The sequence below is a fragment of the Cetorhinus maximus genome, chromosome 29 (assembly GCF_964194155.1).
Source record: "Cetorhinus maximus chromosome 29, sCetMax3.hap1.1, whole genome shotgun sequence".
Taxonomy (NCBI): Eukaryota; Metazoa; Chordata; class Chondrichthyes; order Lamniformes; family Cetorhinidae; genus Cetorhinus; species Cetorhinus maximus.
Window position 1 is genome coordinate 11,079,115 of NC_135907.1, and position 11,790 is coordinate 11,090,904.

The 11,790-nt window shown below is 43.8% G+C and overlaps 1 long non-coding RNA gene across 1 annotated transcript; it reads left to right on the plus strand.

The window, feature by feature from the left end:
• Nucleotides 1-3,222: 3,222 nt before the first annotated feature.
• LOC144669615 (uncharacterized) lies at nucleotides 3,223-8,268 on the plus strand. The gene is made up of 2 exons (XR_013573700.1): nucleotides 3,223-3,272; nucleotides 5,710-8,268. It is a non-coding gene; the product is annotated as an uncharacterized LOC144669615 (long non-coding RNA).
• Nucleotides 8,269-11,790: the final 3,522 nt, after the last annotated feature.

Below are 11,790 nucleotides of genomic sequence, written 5' to 3' on the forward strand. Positions count from 1 at the left end.
TGGACAGGCTAGGCTAGTATCTGCTGGAGTTTAGAAGAGTAAGAGGCAATTTGATTGAAACGTAAAAGATCCTGAGGGGTCTTGACAGGGTGGATGTGGAGAGGATGTTTCCTCTTGTGGGAGAATCTAGAACTAGGGGTCACTGTTTAAAAATAAGGGGTTACCCATTTAAAACAGAGATGAGGTGAATTTTTTCTCTCAGAGGGTCGTGAGTTATGGAATTCTCTTCCTGAAAAGGCAGTGGAAGCAGGGTCTTTGAATATTTTTATGGCAGAGCTGGATATGTTCTTGGTAAGAAAGGGAGTGATAGGTTATTGGGGTTAGGTGGGATGCAGATTTGAGGTTGCTATCAGATCAGCCATGATTTTACTAAATGGTGGAGCAGGCTTGAGGAGCCGAATGACCTATTCCTGCTCCTTGTTCGTATCTTCGTAAACTGAATTACTGAGATCAGTGGCATACCTTTGAGTTGGTCCCTGAAGACGTGAATGAACCTTCAAGATTCCTGTAAAGTATAAGGGAACTGGGAGGGAAGTAAAAAGTAGAACTGGATTTATACTTAATTACAAGTAATTCAAAAACAAGTAATTGTGTCAGTGTGGGGATTGGCACTTGAAACAAACTACAGTGTTAATTTAGCAGTGCTGGCTTTGTTTAATTTGTTATACAGTAAAGTTTGTTTTTGTTTAAAAACATGAAATCTTATGACATAGTTCTTTCAGTTAATTGCTGCGTGTTTGAATTTCTCTTTATATGTTAATGGTTTCTACGGGAATCGTAACAATGCATAATGATGGTTAAACTATTCAAACTCAAACAGCTGAAAGCCAAAACCAAAATGAGAATCACTTCTGTAATAAATCCACTGTATGTTGATGATGCACAAGTTAGCGCTCACTCTGGAGAAGAACTACAGCAGGTATTTGACATATTCACCCAAGCCTAGCTACAAGAGCATGTGACTAGCCCAGCACACCAGAAAGAGCAAAGTACTTTACCAAGCCACACCAAATGTATCAAATCCAATGCCTTCAATTGAGATTCATGGTGAAATTTGTCTATATTTTGGAAGCTACCTGTATCTAAAAGCTAACATTGATGAAGAGGAGCACCACTGAATCCAATGTGCTAACACAGCCAAAGGTAAATTACATAATTGAGGTGTTGAGAATCGTGGTATCAGGCCTGATACTAAGCTCAAAGTCTATCAGGCAGTGCCAATCCCCACACTGAAACAATTTACAGATGACATATTTAGGTTCTAGCCTGACCAGAATATTACACAGCTTTAACAAAAGGGCCTTACCCTTGCTCTCTATAATTTGCCAATATGGCTCAGCATAACCAAAACTTCATCTTGTATTCTGTCAGCAGATGCTGCCTGACCGTTTCTACCATTTTCTGTTTCAGGTATTTGACATAAGCTGTATTTCACTTTTTGCTCAGTATTGTGGCCTTTGTAGCATCATAAGATGCCATTAAAAGCCCATTTTTAAAAAATATTTTTATTTTGCTCACACAGTCTATGCAATTGCAAACTTTCCCATTTTTTAAAAGTTAAATCACCCAAGTCAAACTGCAGAAGCAATGCAAAACACCAAGGATGAACAGGTACCTCTGGTCAGTGGCCTTTATTAATTTTGGGGCATAAAGTTGGGATGTAATGTTCAGTTGCACTTTGCGATGTTATGTTGGGTGGTAATGTTGGGGCATTAAGTTGTGTGGGTGATGTTGTGAGGGTAATCTTGTGGGATAATATTGGTGTGCAAAGTTGGGATTGGTGTTGGGGTGTAAAGCGGGTATGCCATTTTGGGGTATAATGTTGGGGTGTGATGTTGTGGGGTAATGTTGGGGTGTAGTGTTGAGTGTAGTGTTGGGGTGTAATCTTGATTGGCACCCCATCCACAAACTTAATCTTTCACTCCCTTTACCACCAGCACACCTCAGCAGCCATGTGTACTATATGCATGATGCACTGCAGCAACTCACCAAGGCTCCTTTGACAGCAGCTTCAAAACCTGGGAACATTACCATCTAGAAGGACAAGAGCAGCAGATGCATGGGAACACCACCATCTGCAAGTTCCCCTCCAAACCAGACACCACCCTGACTGGAAACTATATTGTTGTTCCTTCACTGTCACTGGAAGAAAATCCCTCCCTAACAGCATTGTAGGCATACTAGCACCAGATGGACTGCAGTGGTTCAAGAAGGCAGCTCACCTTCCCAAGGGGAATTAGGTTTGGACAACAAATTCTGGCAAATTCTTGCCAATGATGCCTACATCCCACAAAATAATTTTTAAAAGGTTGTATTGTGTAATATTGAGCTGTGTTTTGGGATTCAATGTTGAGTGGTCTTTTGTAGTTGCAATGTTGGGAGGTAATATTGAGCAATCTTTTGAGGTGTAATGTTGAGCTGTGCTTTGGGCCATGATGTTGATTCTCAGTGTTAGCGTGTAATGTTGAGATGTATTCTTTCATGGGATGTGGATGTCACTGGCAAGGCCAGCATTTGTTGCCAATCTCTAATTGCCCTTGAACTAAGTGGCTTGCTAGGCCATTTCTTTAGAGTCACATGTAGGGCAGATTTCCATAAATAGGTTTTTATATTCCAGATTTATTAAATGAATTTAAATTATACTGCCACAGTGGGATTTGAACCCATGCCCCAAAAGCATTAGCCTGGAGCTCTGGATTACTCCTCCAGTGACATATCACTATACCACCATCTCCTCTTGCATAATTTTGAGGTGTACTGTTGAGGTATAATGTTGGGGTCTAGTGCTAGGGTTAAGTCTGTGTGTGTAATGTGGGGTTAAGTGTGGGTTTGTAATGTTGGGTGTGTAATGTGGGGTTAAGTGTGGGTTTGTAATGTTGGGTGTGTAATGTGGGGTTAAGTGTGGGTTTGTAATGTTGGAGTGTAGCGTTATGTTGTAGTGTGGAGTTGTAATGATGGGGTGTGATGTTGCAGTGTAATGTTGGGGGTGTAATATCAGGCTGTCATGTGGGTGGTGTAATACTGAAGGGTGATGATGGAGGGTAATATTGGGCTGTAGTGTGGGGATATAATATTCGGCTGAAGGGTGCGGGTATAATATTGAGCTGGACTGTTGGGGTGCAATATTGGGCTGTCCTGTGTGGGCTGGAGGGCGGTGGCTGGGATGTGTCAATGGCGGGCCGCATTCCCAGCATGCCGTGTGCTGCTGAAACCCCTCTATCAGGGCGGAGGGGCTGCGCATGCGCACAGAGGTGGAGGGAGCGGCGGGGAAGGTGAGATGGAAGCGGAGACCGCGGCTTCAATTTAACAGCTCGGGGTTTGAAAGTCTCTGTTCGGGCCGCAGCTCCAGCTCCAGCTCCCTGCTCAATGAGGAAAGCTGAGCCTCGACTCTAGGGCCGATTTTTGAAATGCAGAAGCCGTTGTTGCAAAACTCGACTTCGAGGCTTCGGGCCGGGCCTTTGGGTGATTGACTCAGACCCGGAGCTTATTTACCCCGGAGAGGGGCACCTGGCCCGGGAGTGGGGCACCTGGCCCGGGAGTGGGGCACCTGGCCCGGGAGTGGGGCACCTGGCCCGGGAGTGGGGCACCTGAGGGGCACCTGGCCCGGGAGTGGGGCACCTGAGGGGCTCCTTGGCCGGGAGTGGGGCACCTGAGGGGCTCCTTGGCCGGGAGTGGGGCACCTGAGGGGCACCTGGCCCGGGAGTGGGGCACCTGGCCCGAGAGTGGGGCACCTGAGGGGCACCTGGCCCGGGAGTGGGGCACCTGAGGGGCACCTGGCCCGGGAGTGGGGCTCCTGGCCCGAGAGTGGGGCACCTGGCCCGGGAGTGGGGCACCTGGCCCGGGAGTGGGGCACCTGGCCCGGGAGTGGGGCACCTGGCCCGGGAGTGGGGCACCTGGCCCGGGAGTGGGGCACCTGGCCCGGGAGTGGGGCACCTGGCCCGGGAGTGGGGCACCTGGCCCGGGAGTGGGGCACCTGAGGGGCTCCTTGCCCGGGAGCGGGACACCTGAGGCTTTTATACTATCGTGTACAATATATTGTGCTTTATTACCACACTGTGCTAAGTCTGGGGCTCACGTCATGTTGTTGTTAAGCCAGACTAACTGAGATTTTTTTTTTGGCCAGAGACTACTGATCATTTATCCTCAATAGTTTAATTGTATTGTTCTCAGCTTTCCTATTTCTCATCTACATGCTGTCCCTTGGTAACATCATCTGAAAACATGATGGCAGGTTCCACACGTACGCTGACAACACCCAACTCTACCTCATCACCATCTCTTTCGATTTCTCTACTACCTCATTCATCTGTCGAAATCGTGGGAGAACCCATCATCACTATCTTTAAATTGTAATACTGCTTGTCTGACATCTTAACTGGATGAGCAGAAACTTCTTCCAGTTATATATTGGAAACACTAATCCACCGCAAACTCCATTGCCTAGCTACTGACTCACTCCCTCTCCCTGGAAATTGTCTAAGGCTGAATCAGACTGTACACAGCCTTGGTGACATAGTTGTTCCTGAAATGAGCTTCCGATCACATCATTAAGAATGCCTATTTCCACTCGATAATATTGCCCCCTCTCCATCCCTGCCTCCGTTATGTTGAAACTTTCATCGATGCTTTTTCTCACCTCTACACCTGACTATGTGAATGTACATCTGGCTAGCTCCCATGTTCTACTCTCCATAAACATAGGAATATACATAGGACTTAGGAGTAGGCCATTCAGCCCTTTGAGCCTGCTCTGCTATTCCCTAAGATCATGGCTGACCTGGTTGTGGCCTCAGCTCCACTTTTCTGTCTGGCCCTCATAACCCTTGACTCCCTTGTCTATCAAAAATCTGTCTAACTCATATATTCAATGACCCAGCCTCTACTGCTTTTGGGAAAGAGAATTCCACAGACTAACGAACCCCTAAGAGAAAAAAAAATTCTCATCTTTGTTTTAAAAAGACCTCTTATTCTTAAACTGTGTCCCCTAGTTCTAGACTCCCTCACATCCTACTGGTACCCACCCTATTGAGTCCCCTCATGGTCTTATATGTTTAATGAGCTCACCACTCATTCTTCTAAACTAGGCTTGTCCGACCCGTGACCCATGAAGCCCCTCAATGTGGCCCCTGGATTGATTGATGAAAATACTGGTAAGATGGGCCAGTGAGTTTGAAGATTTCTGCAGGGGACTGCTCTCCCAGTTACAGCCTGTTTCTTTCCCGTGTTTGCTGCTGATAGGCTCACTAACTGAGCCTACAGCAGCAAACAGGAGAGAGAAAAACAGGCCATGCCTTCAGCTGCCAAGGTCCTACACCCTGGAATTCCCTTCCTGAGCCTTTCTGCCTTTACCTTGCTTTATTTAAGATGCTCCTTAAAATCTAACTCATTGACACACTTTTGATCATCTCCTAATACCTCCTTACGTAGCCCAGTGTCAAATTCTGTTTGATAATGCTCCTGTGAAATGCCTTGGGACATTTTCCTATGTAATGTATTGTTTTTGACGGTGTTCTTCTTGAACTGGTTACTGATTCTTTTTGGTGGTAACGCTGCCTGTGACTGCAGCTAATTTTAAATGTAGTTTGCATCATAGTGTGAATCAGTTCATTCTTGCCTTTCAGTAATTGTGATGGGTGAAAATTGCAGTATTAATCATGTTTTGTTGCCCTCTTTTCCCCCCCTTTGTCTCGCTGTCACTCTATCGAATAGGATATTCATTTCTGAGAGTGTGCTGCTGAAGTGGAGATGGACATGGAGACATGTGAGGTTTGCCCACCGGGAGAATGTGGATCGCCTGCACAAGGTCAGGGTCCTTCAGCTCCCCAGAAGCAGAGCCGGTACCAGTGTTCAGTGTGTGGGAAGGGCTTTAATTACCCATCACACTTGGAGGTCCATTTCCGTGTTCACACTGGGGAGAGGCCATTTGAATGCTCCGTGTGTCAAAAAGGATTTTTCAAAATTGCTTACCTAACACGACACCAGCGCATTCATACGGGAGAGAAGCCGTTTCAGTGCAGTGTGTGTGAGAAGCGATTTTATAGATCCTTTGAACTAACAAGGCATCAGCAAACTCACGGTGGAGAGAAACCGTTTGAATGCCACGTGTGTCAAAAGCGATTTTACACATCTGGTAACATGATGCAGCATCTGAGAGTTCACACTGGAGAGAAACCCTTTGAATGTACCCTGTGTAAAATGCGATTTTCCAGATCCAGCAACTTGATTGAGCATCTGCGAACTCATACCACCGAGAAACCCTTTGAATGTGCCTTGTGCAAGAAATTGTTTAGAAATTCCGGTGGACTGGCAAAGCACCAGTATTTACATAGTGGCTTGAAACCATTTCAGTGTCAGGTGTGTGGAAAGGGTTTTGTGCAGCAGACTCACTTGATAAAGCATCAAAGTACTCACATTCAAGAAAAGATCTGAAACCTATTGTGTGCACAAGAAGGATCTGCAGTGTGTGAACCCAAACTATACATTAATGCACACGTTCTAACACAGATGCAAACAGAAAAACACAGACTGACTCACGTGCATGCAGACACAGGTGGACACGGACACATGCATTGAAACACACATCTGTGCACAGATAAACACACCTAGACACACACACACGTATGCATAATTATACATGCAAACGCATGCAGATGCCATTGCGCGCACGCATACGCACGCACACACACAATAGGTTAAACACCTGGAAACATGGGGGAGTTTCATTTGGGTGGGAAGTAGAATCATGGAAAGATACAACACTGAAGAAGAACATTCGGCCCTTCCTGTCTCTGCCAGCTCTTTGATAGAGCTATCCATTTGGTCTCATTCTACAATGCCATGCAGTCTTTTCCCCAGTGCTTTGTGCTCCTTTGCCTGAGACTGACACTCTCCTCATGAACAGTTAATATCTGCTTTCATTTTTGATTTGAATTTTAGGATTTTAAAGGTGCTCAATTCAACCTGCCCAGCAGAGTCTGGGATTATATGCTTGAGATATGGGCATTGCTGCCAAGGCCATCATTTGTTGCCCATCCCTAGCTGCACTGGGAAGGAAGTGTCGGGTTGCCTTGTTGAACTGTTGTGTTTCGATGAGAGTCTTGTTAGACCACTTCAGAGGGGAGTTGACGTTAAATCACGTTGCTGGGCAACTGAAGTCAAATATTGGGCCAGACCAAATAAAGATGACAGGTTTCCTTCCTGAAAGGATAGTAATGAACCAGTTAGGTTTTTAAAAGACAATCCAACAGCTTTATGCTCTAATTTATTGACACCAGTTTTTTTTTATATAAAGGTGCCACCCATGGCACAGTTAGTGTTACTCTTGCCTCTGAGTCAAAAAGTTGTTCATTCGAGTCCGGCTCCAGTCCAGAGTACAAAATCTCGGCTGATGCTCCTTTTGCAGAACTGGGGGAGTAGTGCACTGTCAGAGGTGCCAGCTGAGATGTTAAACCAAGGCTGCACCTGCCTGCTCAGTTGATGCAATAGATTCCACAGCATTATTTGAAGAAGAGCAGGGCAGTTATCTCTGGTGTCCTGGCCAACATTTATCCCATGGCCGACGTCACAAGACCAGACTATCTGGTCATAATCACATTGCTGTTTGTGGGAGCTTTCTGTGTCCAAATTGGCTGTTGCTTTTCCTACATTGCAACACTTCCAAAAGCACTTCATTGGTTGTAAAGGCACATTTTGGGACATCTAGAAGTCATGAGAGGCAAATTCTTTCTTTACTTTGCAGATTCTGTTTGAACGGAAGTGAAGTTCTCAGACTGCCGTTGTGAGGTTTGAACACAAGTTAGTCCAGTAACATTTCCCATAACGAACTGTAAAGGAGATGTGTTGTGTGAGCAAAAAAAGGGAATATCCACAGTTTGTTTCTGTCTGTCACGTTTCAGGTGCACGGCAAGTTTCTAAAGTTCCTTATTTTTTAAAACAAACTTTGAAATCAGAAAGCAAACCTGTGCAATGATCGGAGAGTTCAGCAGTGGCTGGAAAATAGATACTGGCTGTAACTTCAGATTAACTTTAGCAACCAAAGCGTAATGAAGAGAAAGAAAATCTGAAAATTCACCTTTAGTTGTTACTTGTTTAAAAAAAACATTGGTGAAACTTCAATTAATGGCACCCCATATTTATTTGACCATAATTAAACTTTGTAAAGTGCATGCCCATCTGAACAACCAGTAACATAATCCAAATTATCTAGCCTAGCTTGCTTACTGTTGAAAGACTTTTTGAGCATGTTCTCTATAATAAAGTGGTTACCTATACGAATCTCAGTGTTACTATTTTTAAAAATGCATTAAGGAAAGATGTTGTCACGTGGAATATGCCTTCCCCTCAACAACACCCCTCCCTCCCCATCCCATCCAGCCCTAGCAATTTTTGACCCAACTGTTTTATGCTGGTGTTTAGCTCCACACGAGCCACTTTCTACCCTACTTCATAAAATCCTGTCAGCATATCTTTCTATTCTTTTCCCCTTTTGTGTTCTAAGCTAGCTTCCCCATAAATGCATCTATGTTATTCAACTCAATTACATCTTATGGTAGCAAGTTCCACACTCTAACCTGCTTTGGTTAAAGAAGCTTCTCCTGAATTTTCTGTTGGATTTATTAGTGACTATCTTGTCTTTATGACTTCTATTTTTGGACTTACTTGCAAGAGGAAACATTTTCTCCACCCCCTACTCTGAGTCCAAACGATCTCTCAGCTCACCCCCTTCTCTAAAGTAAGAACCTTTCAGCCTGTTCAGCCTTTTCTGATTAGTACTGTATATCCTCTCTGTTTTGATATCACCCTGATGAAATTTTTTGGCACCTTCTCCAGTGCCTCAATATCATAGAATGATACAGCATAGAGAGAGCATTTGCTCCAGCAAGCCTGGTGTGAGCTCTTTGAACAAGATATCCACTTAGTTCCAGTCCCTTGCTCTTTTCCCATTGACCTACACGTTTTCCACCATTATTTATTGATTCCTTTTTGAAAGTTATTATTGAATCTGCTTCTGCAGGTATGCATTCATAACCAATGCATTGCGTAATATTTTCACCTCTGGTTCTTCTGCCAATGGCCTTAAGAGCTGGCATTCTTGGCAGTTATGACCTCTTGTTACTAACTTCTGTGACTGGAAACAGCTTCTCCTTATTTACTCCATCAAAACCCTTCATGTATACCCTTTTAATAATATGGAGACCAGACCTGTGCATGGTACTTCCAAGTTATGATCAACTCAAGGTCCTGTACAAGCTTAACATAATTTTTCTGCTTTTTGATACTGTCCCTCTAGAAATCAAGTCAATTTTTTTTTTTAATGGTGTGCTGAAGTGAGAAATTCTCTGGTAAGTAGTTCTCAAGCTTAAATTTGGTTTAACGTTTAGGCTTTTACTTGCTGTTTTAAAAACTGCAAAATAAATTGCAAGTTAATTAAGATATCTAGTTAATACCCCATCAGTGGCAGTGAAACAGCCAGTAAGTAGCCATCAGTAGTAAGCTGTAGGTGCTAATTTACTGTGAGCAAGAAGTTGAGTTAGCAGTTGTAAGTTCGGTGTGACTCAATATACGTAAACAGTACCTGCTACAGAGTGGATTGCACACAGTGTTTGTGAAAAGAGTGCATTGTTAACAGTGCTAAAATCAGGAATTTGGTTCAGGTGGAAATTTGGTGCAGAGGGTGATGGAGATGCTGCTTCGTTTCTACCTCCCATAATTGTAATGGAAGTTTGAGGCAGTAACATTTAACATTTTTGTCCATTGCTCAGTGCAAGCTATTGCACAAAAAGGAAACAAAACTTACAACAAACTAAACAGTAGCAAAATAATGCAAATAATTCAGACTAAGATATGGCAAAGCAGGTTGTGTGTTTGGGTTGCATTGTGTAGGTGTCTGTGAACAGCGAGATTGTCCCCAGTGAATACCTGTGCTGTTGATGTCCAGTCTTGAATCTCTCTGGCTTGGAGTCATTGAGCTGGAGTGTGAGTTGGAGACACTTCAACACAGAAGAGAGGGAGAGCAGCTTCTAGACAGTTTACTCCAGACTTCAGTCACATCTCTTAGAGAGGTACAGGTTCAGAATGGGTTTGGTGTGACCGATGATGTACAGAGTAAGGGAGACCCAAGTGAGGTAGGGAATGAGGAACCACAGAAACCGATCCTATCCAATAGGTATAATGTACTTGCAACTCACAAGGATAAAGATAAAGATTCAGAAGGACAGCCAGAATGCGAACTGTTGTACTACGCAGCAGGAAACTGACCGATGTAGGGTGAGGAAGGGGAGCCTAATGTAATTGTAAGGGACCCAATATTTCGAGGGCAGATAGTATTCTTCATAAGCAGCATCAAGAGTCCCACATTTTTTTTGCCTGACAGGTGCCAAGGTGGGTGATATCTCAAACTGGCTTGAACGAACACTAAAGGGAACACTAAAAGATTGTAAATTAATTGAACCAGAACGGAGAAAAGTAAGAAACGTGTGAATGAAACATTGGAGCTGAAGGACAGGTGTTTGGTCCAAAGAAGCTTTTTTTTTATATAAATGCATAAAGTATAAAGAACAAATGGAATAAATTGCAGGCACAAATTCAATTTGGAGGGCATGACATGGAAGCCATTATTGAGACAAGGCTGCAGGATGGTCAGGATTGCGAACTAAGTAAATCAAGTTACAAGTTTTTTAAATATATTTTATGGGATGTGGACACCGCTGACTAGGCCAGCTTTTATTGACCATTCCTAATTGCCTTGTGAAGGTGGTAGTGAGCTGCCTTCTTGAACCACTTCAGTCCATGTGGTGTAGGTACATCCACAGTGCTGTTAGGGAGGGAGTTCCAGGATTTTGACCCAGCGAAGGAATGGTGATATAATTCCAAGTCAAGATGGTGTGTGGCTTGGAGGGGAATTTGCAGGTGGTGGGGTTCTCATACATCTGCTGCCCTTGTCCTTTCAGGTGGTAGAAGTTGTGGATTTGGAAGGTGCTGTTGAAGGAGCCTTGAGTTACTGTTGTGCATCTTGTAGATGGTACACTGCTGCCGGTGTTCGTGGGTGGTGGAGGAGGGAGTGAATGTTTACTGTGGTGAATGGGGTGTCAATCAAGTAGGTTTCTTTGTCCTGTATGGTGTCAAGCTTCTTGAGTGTTTTTGGAGCTGCATCATCCAGACAAGTGGAGTAGAATTAAGAAATAGAAAAAAAATTATAAGAATGTAGTAAGAGTTGTACATAGACCTCTGGTAGAAATTCTGAAGTACTAGAATGTATAAATGCAGAGATTAAACAAGCATGTAACAAAAGCAGAGCAGTTTTAAAACGGGATTTTATCTTTCTCACAGATTGGGAAAAGCAGACTAGCACATGTCTAAAAGGCTGTGAATTTCGTAGCATTAGTGCTAGTTTTCTGGAACGGTATGTCCTAGAACGAACACAGGTTATTTAATATTGTGTATTGAGCCAGATTTATTAAGATGTTATTCTCTCAGTATGAAATGTATATAATTAGACTGTGGTGAAGTTCTCTCACTAACAAGCTATATCCACAAACTGAACGGATTGATAGTTGGAAACCTGCAAAGCACCAGAAGTTGCTTCACTTTAACTTAACTGCCAGCTCTCTCATCCTGCAGATGCACAATTCACCACCTTGCTCACTGCCCCTCTGTGTAAGACCTGAAACTAAACTCTGTGACTCTTACCACACCCTCCAGTTTGATTGTTACACTTGAGGAAAATTACAGAACAAACAAGCTCACAGCATAAAATGAATGGTCTGAGTCCAATTTAATTCTAGGAGCTTT